Below are 15,466 nucleotides of genomic sequence, written 5' to 3' on the forward strand. Positions count from 1 at the left end.
CAATTCAGTACTATTACACTGACAACCATCAGAGCATATCATTGCTATGGGGGGTGTACACACCCCTATTGATATGATGCACCCATCTTTGATTTGCCATGGGACCACATCAACGCATATCTTGACAGTACATGAGCCCGAAATGTGACATATGTCCTGTACTTCCACATGCAGTGTCTACAGAATGTGTTAGGTGTGCGGATGCTGACTGTGATGCATACACTCCATGTGGGCATATGTTTGCACACCCTTATCATGATGGTTTGTTGCACCTGTTGTTATGTGTACTACAGCAGTCACTACTCCTGGCAGGGGTATACAACATGAGCCATCTGCATTTGCCAGTGTATGTTCACTCTGCCCTTCACATGTCCCCCTATTCTGCATGATTGCAAGGTCTACTCATGTGCACATGCCTTTGTGTTCACTAACTACTGTCACTATTGCTGTGGGGGTAGGCTTACGTCTGCCACAGTTCCTGAACCTGACTATGTGCAGATAAGGTCATTCTTAGCATCCTTAGGATCCCTGCTGCAGTGCAGTCTGTGTCTTGCTTAGACAGCTCCCACCTTCAGCCTTTTTGCAGATGCTTGACAAGTAAGGTCTACCATCACATTCACTTTGCAGTGTCCCATACACTGAACAACACATGTTACAGCCTATTCCCAGCTGATAATGTGGACCACAGTAATACCTTACGCCATAGTGTAACTGTGCAACAGTTGTCATTGTCCTACAGGTATATACACTGGTGTTGCACTGTATATGGGCGTTGCTCCAAGTATGTCCCTACTGTAGGCCATGTCTCCCACCATTATGTTACTCCCTGTGGACACATTCCGCAATGACAGGATGTTAGTTATCTTGCAGGTGTCTGACATACCCTTCCAATACCCCATCATGGTCACCACTGTGATGTTGTGCATTTAACAGCAACAATATGTGCACATGTACAGCATGCATTCTGGGTAGGTGTGTTAGATATGTGCATCAAATATACCATAGCCATTACATGCCCGGTGTATTAGCAAGCATCTACATAAACCATACTCACCAGCTACTGGCTGCTGCCTTGGTGGTATACTGGAGGGAACTACATAAGAGGGTGAGAGATGCAAAGTCAGTGGCCACACCTGTGACATTGCTACAGGGTGGGTGTAGCATTACAATACATCAACAGTACATGTCCACAATACTACCCTATATGCACATCTGTTTATCACTACTATGCAGCAACAAACTGTGTCTATGGCATGTCAGATATGCATGATCTACCTGTACAGATGTGGATGTATACGCAAAAGTGGTCTACTGATGTGCCCTGTGGCCTTACCTACATGCTCATCGGCCGGTGTGTGGGTAGCTCTCACCTCCATAAAGGTGTCCAGCGGTTGGTAGCTATGCAAACAGGCAGGCGCCTTGAAGCTGGCTAGGAGCTCCTCCACACGTGTGGGGGAGATGGATTGCATGGCCCCCCATGTGGTGAGCTGATCCCCATGGACTGCAGCAGCACACCGACAAGCATTGCGAAGCAGGTCAGAACAATGAGGCTGGATCTGCTCATAACTGCTGTTGTGCAGTCCCATATCATTGACCCTGTGGGCTAGGTCATTCCACAGGTTAGTACACTCCTGCTGATCATGGTCAGCCCAGCCAAACAAGACACCATAGTGCTGTATGAGGTGGTTCACCAGAATGTCATTTTCAGCTGCTGAATAAGCCAGAAGACTGCCATGGATCATCGTGCCTAAAAGACATAAAGATGGACACAGGTGTGAGCAAGTCATGCAGCATGGTTACCACAGTTCTTAATACACATCACTGTCAAACCCCCACCATATCAGTGACATCAAACTGTACACACAACTCAATTGGTATGGCTACAGCATACCTACCAGTGGGGCAGATATTGTACTGTAATAGACTTTGTGCAATGTGTTTGTAGCCATGTTTCCTGGTTGGACACTATCATTGCTGGCCTGTTACAGACTATTTACCTGCATGCCATTGTCAGGGCCACAATGCTTCCATATATGCCTGTGGTATGGTTGCTATGTGGTTGCTGCACATCTGACAGTCTGTGTTATTGGGGTTATCTATGCATGCTGTTGGACATGTTCTGTGATTGTGTAGACTATAACTACTGACATATGTGCTATAACAGTGACACAATAGTATGTATATGTAATAATGGCCAGCAGAACCACCTCTCCAAACACATCTGCCCATGTTACCAGGCCACCTCACATGTGTGACCCATCCTGGGGCCTCTTCATGTACTGGTCCAGCAATACCTTCAGGTAGAACAAACTCAGGGGATGTTGCCCCCCCGGGGGCACACACAGACATGTTCTTGTCCCCTGAGGTCAGGTCCAGGGTCTGTTCCATAACGGGCTCCACAGACACATGTGGGATGTGCTACATCACCTTGAGGCACCCAGTACACATTCACAGGGCCCACATGCTCCTACTTCTCAGCCTTCAGGCCAAGCACCTTTGGGATGTGGACTGCTGTTGTGAGTAGCAGTGGGTGGGAGGCTTGTTTCCATTGTGTCCATATTGGAGCCCATGGGGTGTCCACATCACAGGCCACACACACCATCCAGGGTGTTTACCCACCACATGTGTCATATACCACCCCTGTAGGCTGTCCTCTATATCTACCAACCCAGACCACCTCCACAACTATACCTGCCATACTTCCCCATATTTCCAATCCATCCTTCACAGACAAGGGAAATATGGTCCCAACAAGGGGTTCACATGTGACATACCTGTCCATGTTGCACACACTGACAGCTGTAGATATCTGTGTGTATTGCTATGTGTGCTGTTTCCTCACACATAACATGCAGCACTGTGTGTTTGTATATATGTAGACATGTGCATATAGGTATATATCTATATATGTGTAGATATATATGATGTATGTATGTGTTCATATATATGATTACACATGGGTATCTGTATATGTGTGGATATATATATATATATATATATATATATATATATATATATATATATATATATATATATATATATATATATATATACATATAAAATATATATATCTACATGCATACCTATATATGAGCTACATTCAGACATCAGGTCCACAATCTCACAACACCTTCCTGCACAGCTGCACTGTTCTGCCTTGCTACAATACATACAGGTGCCACATATGGACACAGCCTGACATTAGGGGGGTATATGTAGGGCCAGATTGCAGGTAACCCTATTACACACCTATGGCATTCCTGCATGCTACAATACAGGGTAACCTGAATATCCTGCAAGAGGTGGTTCTGTGGAACCCACTTGTCCATTATTATGGCATTACTTCCACCACCAGCTATTGGCAACAGTAATATACATACTTCCCATTACACAACACACACAATGATGGCTTACATCTTATCAGTCAGTGCTGCTCTGCACAGTTGATGGGTATGGCCCACTACCCACAGGGATGGACTCTATTGTCCTTAGCAGTTGTTCAACTGAACATCAGTACAGCAACACCTGATGGCACATATACATCATTCTACATCATCTCTCCCATTATTATGGACCAAGTACTATGGTCAGTTACATGCATATATACTTCACATACCTGTTCTGGGAATGAAGTCTCTTCTGGATGGTTTGATTGATGTTTTTTTTTTTTTTGTGTCTCTCTCTCTCTCTCTCTCTCTCTCTCTCTCTCTCAATTGAGCTCCTTTGAATAGATTGCAGCATGGATTTTGTAGGTGATGCACATAATCAGGTGATGACCTCTGCACCAGTCAGTGTCCCCCTCTTGCTACCTGCATGCAGCATGCTGTGTAGTACTTCCAATTACAACTGTCATGGAAACCAACTACTATAAATCCCTTTAACATGTGGTTGTGGTCCCTTTACCTTTCCTGTATGGTGGACATCCTTTCTATGTGTGGGCTGCAGTGTTACAGACAGCAGGGAGTAATGCCTCTTACCGTAGAACCTGCACACTCAGGCCAGGTAAATATTTGTAGGATGTTCTAGAACTAGAGAGAGAGAGAGTGTGAGTAGTGTTGTTGTATGCATTGTGTAACTCTGGTGTTACAGGGTTTGTGTGTACATACTAGTTTAACTTGGAATGCGGCCTATCCACTTGATGGCCAGAGGTGTGCATATTATGTTTTGTCTGTCCACCACACAGGTCTTGTGTCAGATATATCACTGGCAGTGTGCAGTGTGTGTGTTGAGTGCTATCATCACATGGCTACATCCATTTCTGTTTCAAACTTCATATTCCTGACTAAGGGTATGTTGTAGACTATCATGTAACACCAGTGACTTGCTTAGTGTATGACAACAGTTTTTCACATATGGGCCTGTGTTCCAGCCTTTGTCCCCCACCTACATACCAGGCTTTATACATATGACATGCTGTCAGGGGTTGTTATGTAGTGGCCTGTGAGTATGTCATGCTGCCATTCCTGCCATCAGTCCACTGCTGTTGTGGCCCCCACATATGTTGTGGGGTTAGATCCATATATGTGTGGGCATCACCTACGCAATACATGTGTGCCCTTATGCACTCCAGAGGCCAGTGTATGTAACAGTGGTATATTGTGTCTATGGGGGGTGCACCATAACTAACCTAGGCTGTTAAAACATGTGGGGGTATCAGGGGTAAGCTGCCTTAAGGTATCTGGATGTACATTACCATACAATTAACCATGGGCAAATACAGGCCTACTGCTTCCTGTTATACAGAATGTTCTGTTTGTCAGTGTGATTGTGATGGTGTCAGTTATGCCTTATTATGTAACAGATACATCCTGTTATGTCAGCTGAGGTCTTTACCCCCTAGGGATTGTGTATAGAGTGTAGACAGAGGCTGCTGGACTATACATCTGCATTACTTACTGTTGATTGATTGGTATCCTGTAGCCCAGTGTATCTTTACTATTGTACTACTTGAAGGCCTCGGCCTGGACAGCAACATATGTAAACCTTTCCAGACTACTGTATTAATATAACTGTTTCACAGTTGCATTACTCTGTTTATATGTATGTCAATGTCTAAACAGCTATATGACATGGCATATACTACTGCAATAGTACACAGATATAGCTTTCTCATGTATGCAAACCTGTGTGTTGTGTTATATCCTTTGACCTCTCTGTAGGTATATGCTGCAAGCAACAATTGCCATTTGTATGGATGGCTCATACAGTGTCCAATTGGTAAGGTGGAAACTGTAGGCATAGTGGTTGTTCTGTATTGTGTGCACCTTCTACATATGTATCTTCCTATACATATCTGTGTGTGTATGTGTAGTTGCATATATATCTATATCTATACCTATCTATATATCTACATATATATATATATATATATATATATATATATATATATATATATATATACATATATCTGCATATATGTGTCTGTGTATATGTATCTTAGGGATGTTGATAGCTTCCACATTGTACATTCTCTATGGTAGCCAGACTGTACTGCATGATATGTTACTGATACCAGCCTGACATTATACAGGTGGGATGGAGTACTGTTAACATCTTGTGCCCATGTTGTGTCAGGTCCTAGTTATGGGATCTGCAACAGTTGGTATTGTATTGCAGGGCAGACATGTTTGGCTGTGGGGGGGTTATCTATACGTACAAGATGTATGTTGTTTGGGCCCCCTCACCCCCATTAATGGTGCCTGTGGACATATATGTTTTTGTTATGTTCCCTTTTATATGTATAGATGTATGTCTGCATATACCTATATAGATATATATTTATGCATATATATATATATATATATATATATATATATATATATATATATATATATATATATATATATATATATATATATATATATATATATATATATATATATATATATATATATATATATATATATATATATATATATATATATATATATATATATATATATATATATATATATATATTTATAAATATATATATCTACATATATAGATATGTTATGTCTATTTAGATATTAATATATATACACACACACATACATCTACATGTTGAAATACATTTCCTGTACTGCTGAATAACCGGGCTAGATGATATGTTTGTGAAAACATTAGGGTTATGTATATCTGACATGGCTTCATGGTAAATCACTTTGGCTATGGAGTTCAGGATCCTGGGTTCGAGCATTGCAAAGGCTGTTTTTTGTTGCTGGGCAGAACAAGGGCCATTGGATACAGAGTGATTAAGGCACTTTTAAGTAGTTGTAAGCAGGTTTGCCCAAGTTTGCACGGAGGTAAGCACTGCTAACTTCTGGTTAGTTTCTTATACTGAGTTAGCTTCTAAATTGCTTAATCTGTGTAGGCATTGTTTACCCCCATGCAAGCAATCTTAAACCTCTTACTGCTGCTTAAAAGTGCTTACTCCTGCTTACCCCCCACGCTAATTTCTATAAAAGAAAAGAAAAAAGGGTTGATAGGAAAGTGGTGAAATTGGGATACAAAGAGGGACAGACAGTGGAGAAAATAGCTAGGGATGTGCAGGAGGGTGTAGGGAAGGTCCATGGCTACCCATTACTTCTACAGTAACAGCTGTGCATATACACTGTATTTGGAGGTAGATTTGGACACTCAAACCCCTGAGAGAGGGGTGAGGTCAGCAATAATATGTTGTGATGCCAATTAGACCAAATTACATGTGTCCAGTGGACACATGTGTGAAATGGACAGCTATGAATGGGGCGATATTTTTTTTTTTTGGAACAGATTGCCCTTTTTGTTTCAGGTGAGAGTGGGATGTTGAGGAGGGATAGTAGGTATATTTGGGGATGTAGGTTAACAGACAAGACAAACAAGATGCATACAGGGGTGGTATATGACACATGTGGGGGGTAAACACCTTGATTGGGTGGGGTGTTGTGAAATCAGAAGCCCATGTGCCTCCTAGAGGGAACAGTGAGACTGAGATCTCCACCCATGGGCAGTCACCACTGAACCTTCACAGCCCTGAAGGTGGCTGTGCTGAGGGCTGATTTGGAGAGCCACGGCTCTTGAGCTGGCATAGAAGATCTCCAAACTGCTGATTGAGCTCTCTACGCACCACAACCCGGACCTGGTGATGGGTGACATTTTCCTTTCCGCGCCCGCACCTGCTCCCAGGGGGGCGAGCCCCATCCCCTGAGGTGGTTCCACCAAAGGTGGTGCAGGACCAATGGATGAGCAGGTCCAGGGCTGGGCCCCAAATGTGATAGTGCTCAGTGCCATGGCCAGCTGAAATGGGATAGGTGGGTCTGCTGGGACCCGCTTTCCCATATGTGCTATGGTGTTTATGGTGTATCAACATATGTGGGTTAGTAATAGTCAACACATTCCAGGATTAGGTATTAACAGCATGCATAGATATTCCCATTAACTCAGACACCAGATATGGAACAGTTGCATAGCAAATGAAACACATGCATATATGGGACCACAGTGGTAATAACAACAGCATGCAGGTACAGTGATGGCACCATGCCACCAATGTTGGAGTATTTCAACATAGCGCATGCATAGAAACAGATTTAAAAATTATCAACCAGTAGGACATATATCCCAAAATAACAGTGGAGTCATCACGTACCAGTTGAGGTGGGTATTTAGTGTATTGTTGGAGATATGGTGGGGGAGAGAAAGATGTCAATTACAACTAGTATATTCCTGCAGTTCACATTACTTTCCTAGTCAGTGCTGTTATCTGTAACTTACAAGTATTACTACACTACCCCATTGCTAAGTTTGGACAGTGATATGGCTGTCAACATCTATATACATAAACTGGTTTTACCTGCAGTATACACCTTTTACCTGGTATACCTGTGGAGGAATTGTTTGTTAAAACTAACTGTTTCTACACATACTCCCAGATTCTAGGTTGATGTTGTGCACATACCTGTCCATCTCTTTTTGCACAGAATCTGGCCATGTCTTGACCACATGCTGGTGAACCAGGACATATGTAGACTATTGCCCTCTTCATCCTTTAGTGACTTACAACTCTCTTATACAGAATTTCCTAGACAGTTATATTATGTAGGACAGTGTGGGTGAAAGTGATCAGTGATACCTTATTATTCATAGCAACTGCAACACTCACAATTCCATACAATACCAGAGTAAACAGTACCAGCACAGGGTATCAAGCTTTTGTTTCTCTGCACAGTGTTCATACCTGACGTACCTGTGGGAGCAATGTTTGTTAGCACTGCCTGAATGCTGCCACACAAAATACCAGATTTCACATTGGTATTATGCACTTGCATCTCACTCTGTTACTGTACACACTCTGGTCACAGCTTGACAACATGAGAGTGCAGAGGGGACACACTTGGCTTATTACTCTCATAACAGTTTGGGGAGTTGCTATAGTAACAGGTTTGTTCTTATAGATGTGTGACAATCAGTTGTATGTCTTGTTTGCAGCCTATACATCTGGGATCATCCCACTGATTTCCCAGGGGGACTGGGTGACAGGCAGCAGATATGGGACAATATACTGGACATTGTGGACATACATGTACAGTTTTGGGGTATGATTCTGTATGCAGACTACTTCCACACCCAGTATTCAGACCATGGCTGTGTCTGCTAACACTAAAACACTGTCCATCACAGTTGTATGTGCTATATGGATATTGCTGGATATCTCTTATCTGATTTCTGTGCATAATTCTCCTGTGGTTTTACATTCAGACCTTGTATTACATCACTCTTATACAGGATTTCCTAGACAGTTATATTATGTAGCAGAGTGTGGGTGATAGTGATGAGTACTACCTTAATATTCAGAGCAACTGCAACACCAACAATGCCATACAATACCAAAGTAAACAGTACAAGTACAGGGTATCACTCTTTTATTTTTGGGCACAGTGTTTGTATCTGACAGACCTGTGGGAGCAATGTTTGTTAGCACTACCTGACTGTTGCCACACAAAGTACCAGTTTTACATTAGTATTATGCACTTACATCTGACTCTGTTACTGTACACACTCTGGTCACAGCTTGACAACATGGGGGTGTAGATGGGACATACATGGCTTATTACTCCCATAACATTTTGGGGAGATGCTAGTGTGACAGGTTTTTTCTTATAGATGTGTATCGATCAGTTGTATTTCCTGTTTGCTGCCTAAACATCTGGGATCAACCCTCTGATTTCCCAGAGGGACAGGGGGACATGAAGCAGATAAGGGCCAATATACTGGACATTCTGGACTTATCTGTACAGTTGTCAGGAATGATTTTGTATGCAGTCTACTTCCACTCCCAGGATTCAGACCATGGCCGTGTTTGCTAAAACTAAAACACTGTCCACCACAGTTGTGTGTGCTATATAGATATTGCTGTATATCTCTTATCTATTTCTGTCTTGTACTTCTCCTGTGGTTTTATATGCTGACCTTGTATTACAACACTCTTATACAGGATTTCCTAGACGGTTATATTATGCATCACAGTGTGGGTGACAGTGATTAGTAATACCTTATTATTCAGAGCAACTGCAATAATAACAATGCCATACAATACCATTGTAAACAGTACCAATATAGGGTATCAGCCTTTCATTTCTGGGCACAGTGTTCATTTCTGACAGACCTGTAGGAGCAATGTTTGTTAGCACTACCTGAATGTTGCCACACAAAGTATCAGATTCCACATTACTATTATGCACTTACATCTCACTCTGTTACTGTACACACTCTGATCACAGCTTGACAACACTGGGGTGTAGATGGGACATACTTGGCTTATTACTCCTATAACAGTTTGAGGAGTTGCTAGAGTGACAGGTTTATTCTTATAGATGTGCAACAATCAGTTGTATTTCTTGTTTGCTGCCTATACGTCTGGGAGCATCCCATTGATTTCCCAGGGGGACAGAGTGACAAGCATCAGAAATGGACCAATTTACTGGACATTCTAGACATATCTGTACAGTTGTGGGGTATGATTCTGTATGCAAACTACTACCATTCCCAGAGTTCGTATCATGGCTCTGTCTGCTAAAAATACAACAGTTCATGTCTCAGTTGCGTGTGCTATTTGGATTTTGTTGTCTGCTTTTTCACTGTTTTCTTTCTATGTCTCTATCAGTTGTACTAAATGACCTCTGGGAATTACACCAGTCATATATAGAAATTCCTACACATTCAATTTATGTTGCACAGTGTGGGTAACAGTGCTTAATACATCAGTACTATTAAGTGATTGCAAATCTACATTACCATATGCTACCAAAGTATGCACATGCAGTCCAGCAGTTAAACCTTTACTGTCAGGCTATTATGATTTTATTTACATACAGGCTATATGAGAATCTTTCTGCCGTATTCTCCGGTGTATGCAGTACTTGCCTTAAACAGTACAGGATTTTTACTGGCAATTAACTTACTAATACTTTTAGATTTATTTGCTATGACAGTGCATGCAAGAGTATTACTAACCTGCCTCATGTCACAACCGCTCCAGGCAATATCCATGGCCCACTCACTTGCCACTGTGAAGGACATAAGAGGAATATTTAGCCATACCTATCCAGAATATACATGAGCTGGAAATTATTAAACAGGTAGTGGAGTGATACTTATACAAAGCTGGGGCAACCCTTGCCTTCCTAGCCTCTTGGATCCACTGATCCAAGAGATCCCCCTTTCACTGCTTCAGGTCAGCATAGTGATGCGTGACCTGCTCACCAGTTCGGGGTATGTCAATGGTACTCGTGAGGTCATGGATGAGACAGTCGCAGACTTCCATCTTATATTGGGAGCCCTGTTACTGGCCCTGTAGCAGTTGCTGCTCATGGTCTTTGACAAGGAGTCCTGCCATAACTCTGGGCTCCTGGGTGCCCCAGCTCTGTGCCTGAAAGTGCATTCCCTCTTCCCTTTCTGACATGGTACCTGCAAAGGGAAGCTACAACCAGTTATGAGGTGAATTCCCACCTGTTGGGTTTAATTAGGACTGAATTCCCACACTTTGCCATGATTGGACAGCTTTGAAAAGGCTAAGCTATGGGAAAACTTGCTTACCTAAGGGTGGCATTGTTTAAAGAGTTATACCACTGGGCAAATTGAGTTAGCTGGCCTACACATTGCTTACACCTATTAAGCTGGCCTGTGCAATGCTTAACATTGTTTAATATTTACTTTGCATTATATTTGTTTTTTGGCATTAATTTATTATTCATTACATTTTATATATATATATATATATATATATATATATATATATATATATATATATATATATATATATATATATATATATATATATATATATATATATATATATATATATATATATATATATATATAAATGTGTGTGTGTGTGTGTGTGTGTGTGTGTGTGTCTGGTATACATGATTCATGTGTACATACACTGTATGGGGTCCTTGTGTTTAATAGGGGACTTCAACACTGTATTACAATTGCACCTCACATCTGGGCTTACTTCAGTATTCCAGTTCACATATTTATGTTATGTAGTAGGTTATAGAACATATGACTATATACTGATTCCTTTCACATGTTCAGTTTGATTTTACTATAGTGAAGATTTGTTTGGTGATACCTCACTCTTATGTACTGATGTGATGGCTTGGTGGTTAACTACTGTGACTATAATGTATGGGGTCCTGGGTTCAAGACCTGCAAGGCTGTTTATTTTGTTGCTGGGCAGAACAGTGACTGTTGGATACAGAGTGATTAAGGCACTTTTAAGCACTTGTAAGCAGGCTTGCACTAGTTTGCATGAGGGTAAGCTATGCTAACCTTCGGTTAAATATGCATACAAAGATTTAGCTTCCATACTGCTTATCCTGTGTGCGCATTGCTTACCCCTGTGCAAATGGGCTTTAACTGCTTACTGTTGCTTACATATGCTTACTCCCACTTACTACTGCTTAAAAGTGCTTACACTTGCTTACTAGTGCTTACTCCCGCTTACCACTTCACTAATTTAGACAGTAATGTCTAATTGTTCTTGGGAAGGTGGGGGATTTGGAAGCTGTATGGAGTTATCATTCATTACACATTTTACTTTCCATTTTTATCCCTGATTCGTGTGTACATATACTGTATGGGGCACATGTGATTATCTGTGGACTTAGCAACATTATGACACTCACACCTCACATCTGCATTTAATGCAGTACTCCAGTTCACAAATATATGTTATTTAGTAGGTTATGCAACTAAAAATATTGGTCATAACATGATTTGAAATGGAAAATGGAATGTGCAGCAGTGGGACTTGAACTGGGAATGACTGCTCATAAGGTGAATGCTCTGCCCACTACATTATTGCTATACTGCTTCATTTGCATATATCTTCCTTTTTTTCCTCTTCTGCCATTTAAGCTGCATTAACTATAGCTAAGTGATGGGCAAACCCACGCACCTACAGTTACATTTAATCTGTTTCATAAAAAATAAAATGTTCTTTATATTGTTTGTGTTTACTATTGCTATTGTACATGTGGGGGGATGTTGCTGGGGGTATGCAGACACCTATGAGCAGTCTTGTTCATTGTTTTAGGGCTTTCTGCTGTTCTTCATTTCAGGGGCATGTATATTCTGAGAGCTCAGCTCTCAGACACCCCCTGCACTCTTACATGCTCCATGTAAGATTAGGAGCTCAGGTAGTGCACCTTCATTAATATGCATAGCGTGCTGCCGTCCTGCTCCTAAATGGCAGCTTCTGTGCAGGACTAAGCTAGTCCTGCATGGAAGAATAATAAATCTGGGGGTGAGTTTTAAGCAATCATTTAATTTTTTTTTTTTATTATTTTGGAGAATGTATTTGAGGATGTTAAGGATGATGACTGGGAAAATGCCTTGCTATATTTGGAAATATAGCAAATTCAATGCTATGCAGATGTATTGCCTTATCTTAATACACATCTCTTAATCAAATCCATATTAAAAAGAAAAGCCAATGATTTAAGAAAGTAGTAATAACAATGTGGTGTGTGTCATGTTAGTTAAATAGTTGCTTGTTGGGGATGTCTTTATTGTGATGAAGTTTGCCAAGTATGAATGAAAACACTCGATTTAAAACATTTGATCCTGTGACATTGGTTCTTTTTTGTTTTTGGTTATTTTTGATATCATCGGTCATCCTACTTAATTTTTTTTTGGTTGTTTGTTTAATCTATTTCACACTCAGTTTTTTTTTTGTTTAAACTATTTCACATTCAGTAGTGTCTTCTTAAGACTTAAATCTCTTTCATTGTGTGTCATTCACAATGAAACCTTCTGGAGAATTATAAAATTAAACTGTCATGGAATCAACCCCTGCACAAAACATAAGTGATACAGTGTCAAGTTGGGCTATTTTTCTTTTATTAGAAATTGTCTCTCTGACAAAGATGGTTTTACTTATAAGCTGTCTAAATGATGAAGGTGATGAAATGAAAGCAATTCTTGTCGCACAGAGAGGCATTATACATAACCTGCAATATTCTATATATAAACTAAACTCAATACTGCACATTTATCCTCTAAAATTCAACATTTCTCTCTACAGATCATTAAAAAAATGGAAGACACAAAATAAAAGAAGAGCCCACAAGACTTAATTTTCCTAGATATTTCTTAAACACTAGACAATACACAACTTCTCATAACAAATACATAGCAGGCCTCTGGACCTTAGGCATTAAGTGCAACATCATCATGTAGGCCCATTCAAACAGGCATATACTTAGCCAGTAATTGCTAGCTTCTTGTCAATGACTGACAAAAATTAAATATTTTCAGCTGCCTAAAAGCCAAAACGTTTTGGATTTGCCAATGAAAATCACAGGGAAAAGGAACACTTTTGCTAATATTGAAAGAGAATTCTGACAAAAATGAATTTTGACAAAATTCATTTTTTTCCTGCTATTTCCAGGATTGCCTACCAACTAATGTCTAATATTTAATACACCGGGAATGAATACATGACTTATTCTCTGACCTCTGTGGATGAGGAAGTCTAGTTTGTTCTATATGAAGACAGTTTTCTTTCTTTTTTGGGCTTGTTCACCTTCATCCTTCATGTTGTTTACTTTATGTTTTATGCTAACTGAATATATTTATAGCATTAATTAACATAAAGTAGTTATACCACCATAAATCTATAAAGTAAAATTATAAAATTTCATTTTACAAATAAGAACTGGTATTATCTACTTACAAGAAGCTCATTGTACACAAGGTATTAAACTATTCAAACAAGTTTTTATTAAATCTCACAACAGTAAAGCAAAAAGTGTTGCTATTATGGTTTTATCATAATTTTTTAAAATATTTAATATCTATAAGGATAAAAATGATAGACTTGTATTTGTAAACTTGAGCACCAATCCTTTACAATACTTTACAGTCTGTCTATGTTCTTTTTCACACTAGTCTGATTTTATTCAACATACAGAATAGGGACTTTCTTCACTAAATTTTAATTTATTAATACTAGCTGGTGATTTCAATTCATTTAATTATTTACTTGTTGGCAAACAGATCTGATTCTAGCATAAAATCCCTTAAATCCTTTTCTAAAATACATCAGGCCAGATTCATAAGGATGGCAACAAAGTGTACTCTACATGTCCTCTCTGTGTATACTTTCTGAATTCAAGAATATATCTGCCACAATGCATGTGCAGTCCATTCATACAGAAAGGCCATACTACATTTATTTATTTGTTTTATTTATTTATTGCCATTTGTTAACTGGGTTGTTCCAGCTGAGCCAAAGGCCCATTTTCAGTGGAGACCTGAGGAGAAAAGCCCCAGTTACAATTACAGTCATTCAAGGTAAAATTTTACACCACAAATGGCATATAACAAAAATATACACAACAGACTGAAGTTAACTAATTTAACAGGTTTTTACAGGTGTCAGTATACATCTATACAGTAGCAACAAGATAATATGGATGCAAAGGATTATTTAGAAGAAACAGGGTGTTGGTATGTAGTAGTATTAGCAGTATGGAGAGGAGAAAAAACTGATGAAAGAGAAAGATATGAGAGAAGAAATTAGATTTAGGAGGAGGGTAGCTAGAATCAGTTTGGAGCTTGACAGGGACAGGACCAGATGTTTTGTAGATAGTGCTTAAGTTCAAGTTTGAACTGAGACTTATGAGGGATACTTCTTATATTATGTGGGAGGGAGTTCCACATAGTGTATAATGTGTGGTAACCTTTATGAATTCAGCCTGTCAGCTTTTTTAGACATATGGCATTATAAAATCCAAAAACAAAAATATTTTATGCATAGTGATTTCAGGGTTAAAAAATCTACTGGAATGAATGTTTTGGGATTATGGAAACAGTTGATGCAAACATGTCTGATATTTATAGGTTCACATTTAAGTACAGGCTAGCTGCCCTTGCAGGCCTATTTAAGTCTAGCAAATTTCCCTTCAAAGTTGAAATTCAAACCACGTACCTTGCA

Source organism: Protopterus annectens, chromosome 8.part1, assembly GCF_019279795.1.
Source record: "Protopterus annectens isolate FY-2018-M chromosome 8.part1, PAN1.0, whole genome shotgun sequence".
Taxonomy (NCBI): domain Eukaryota; kingdom Metazoa; phylum Chordata; order Ceratodontiformes; family Protopteridae; genus Protopterus; species Protopterus annectens.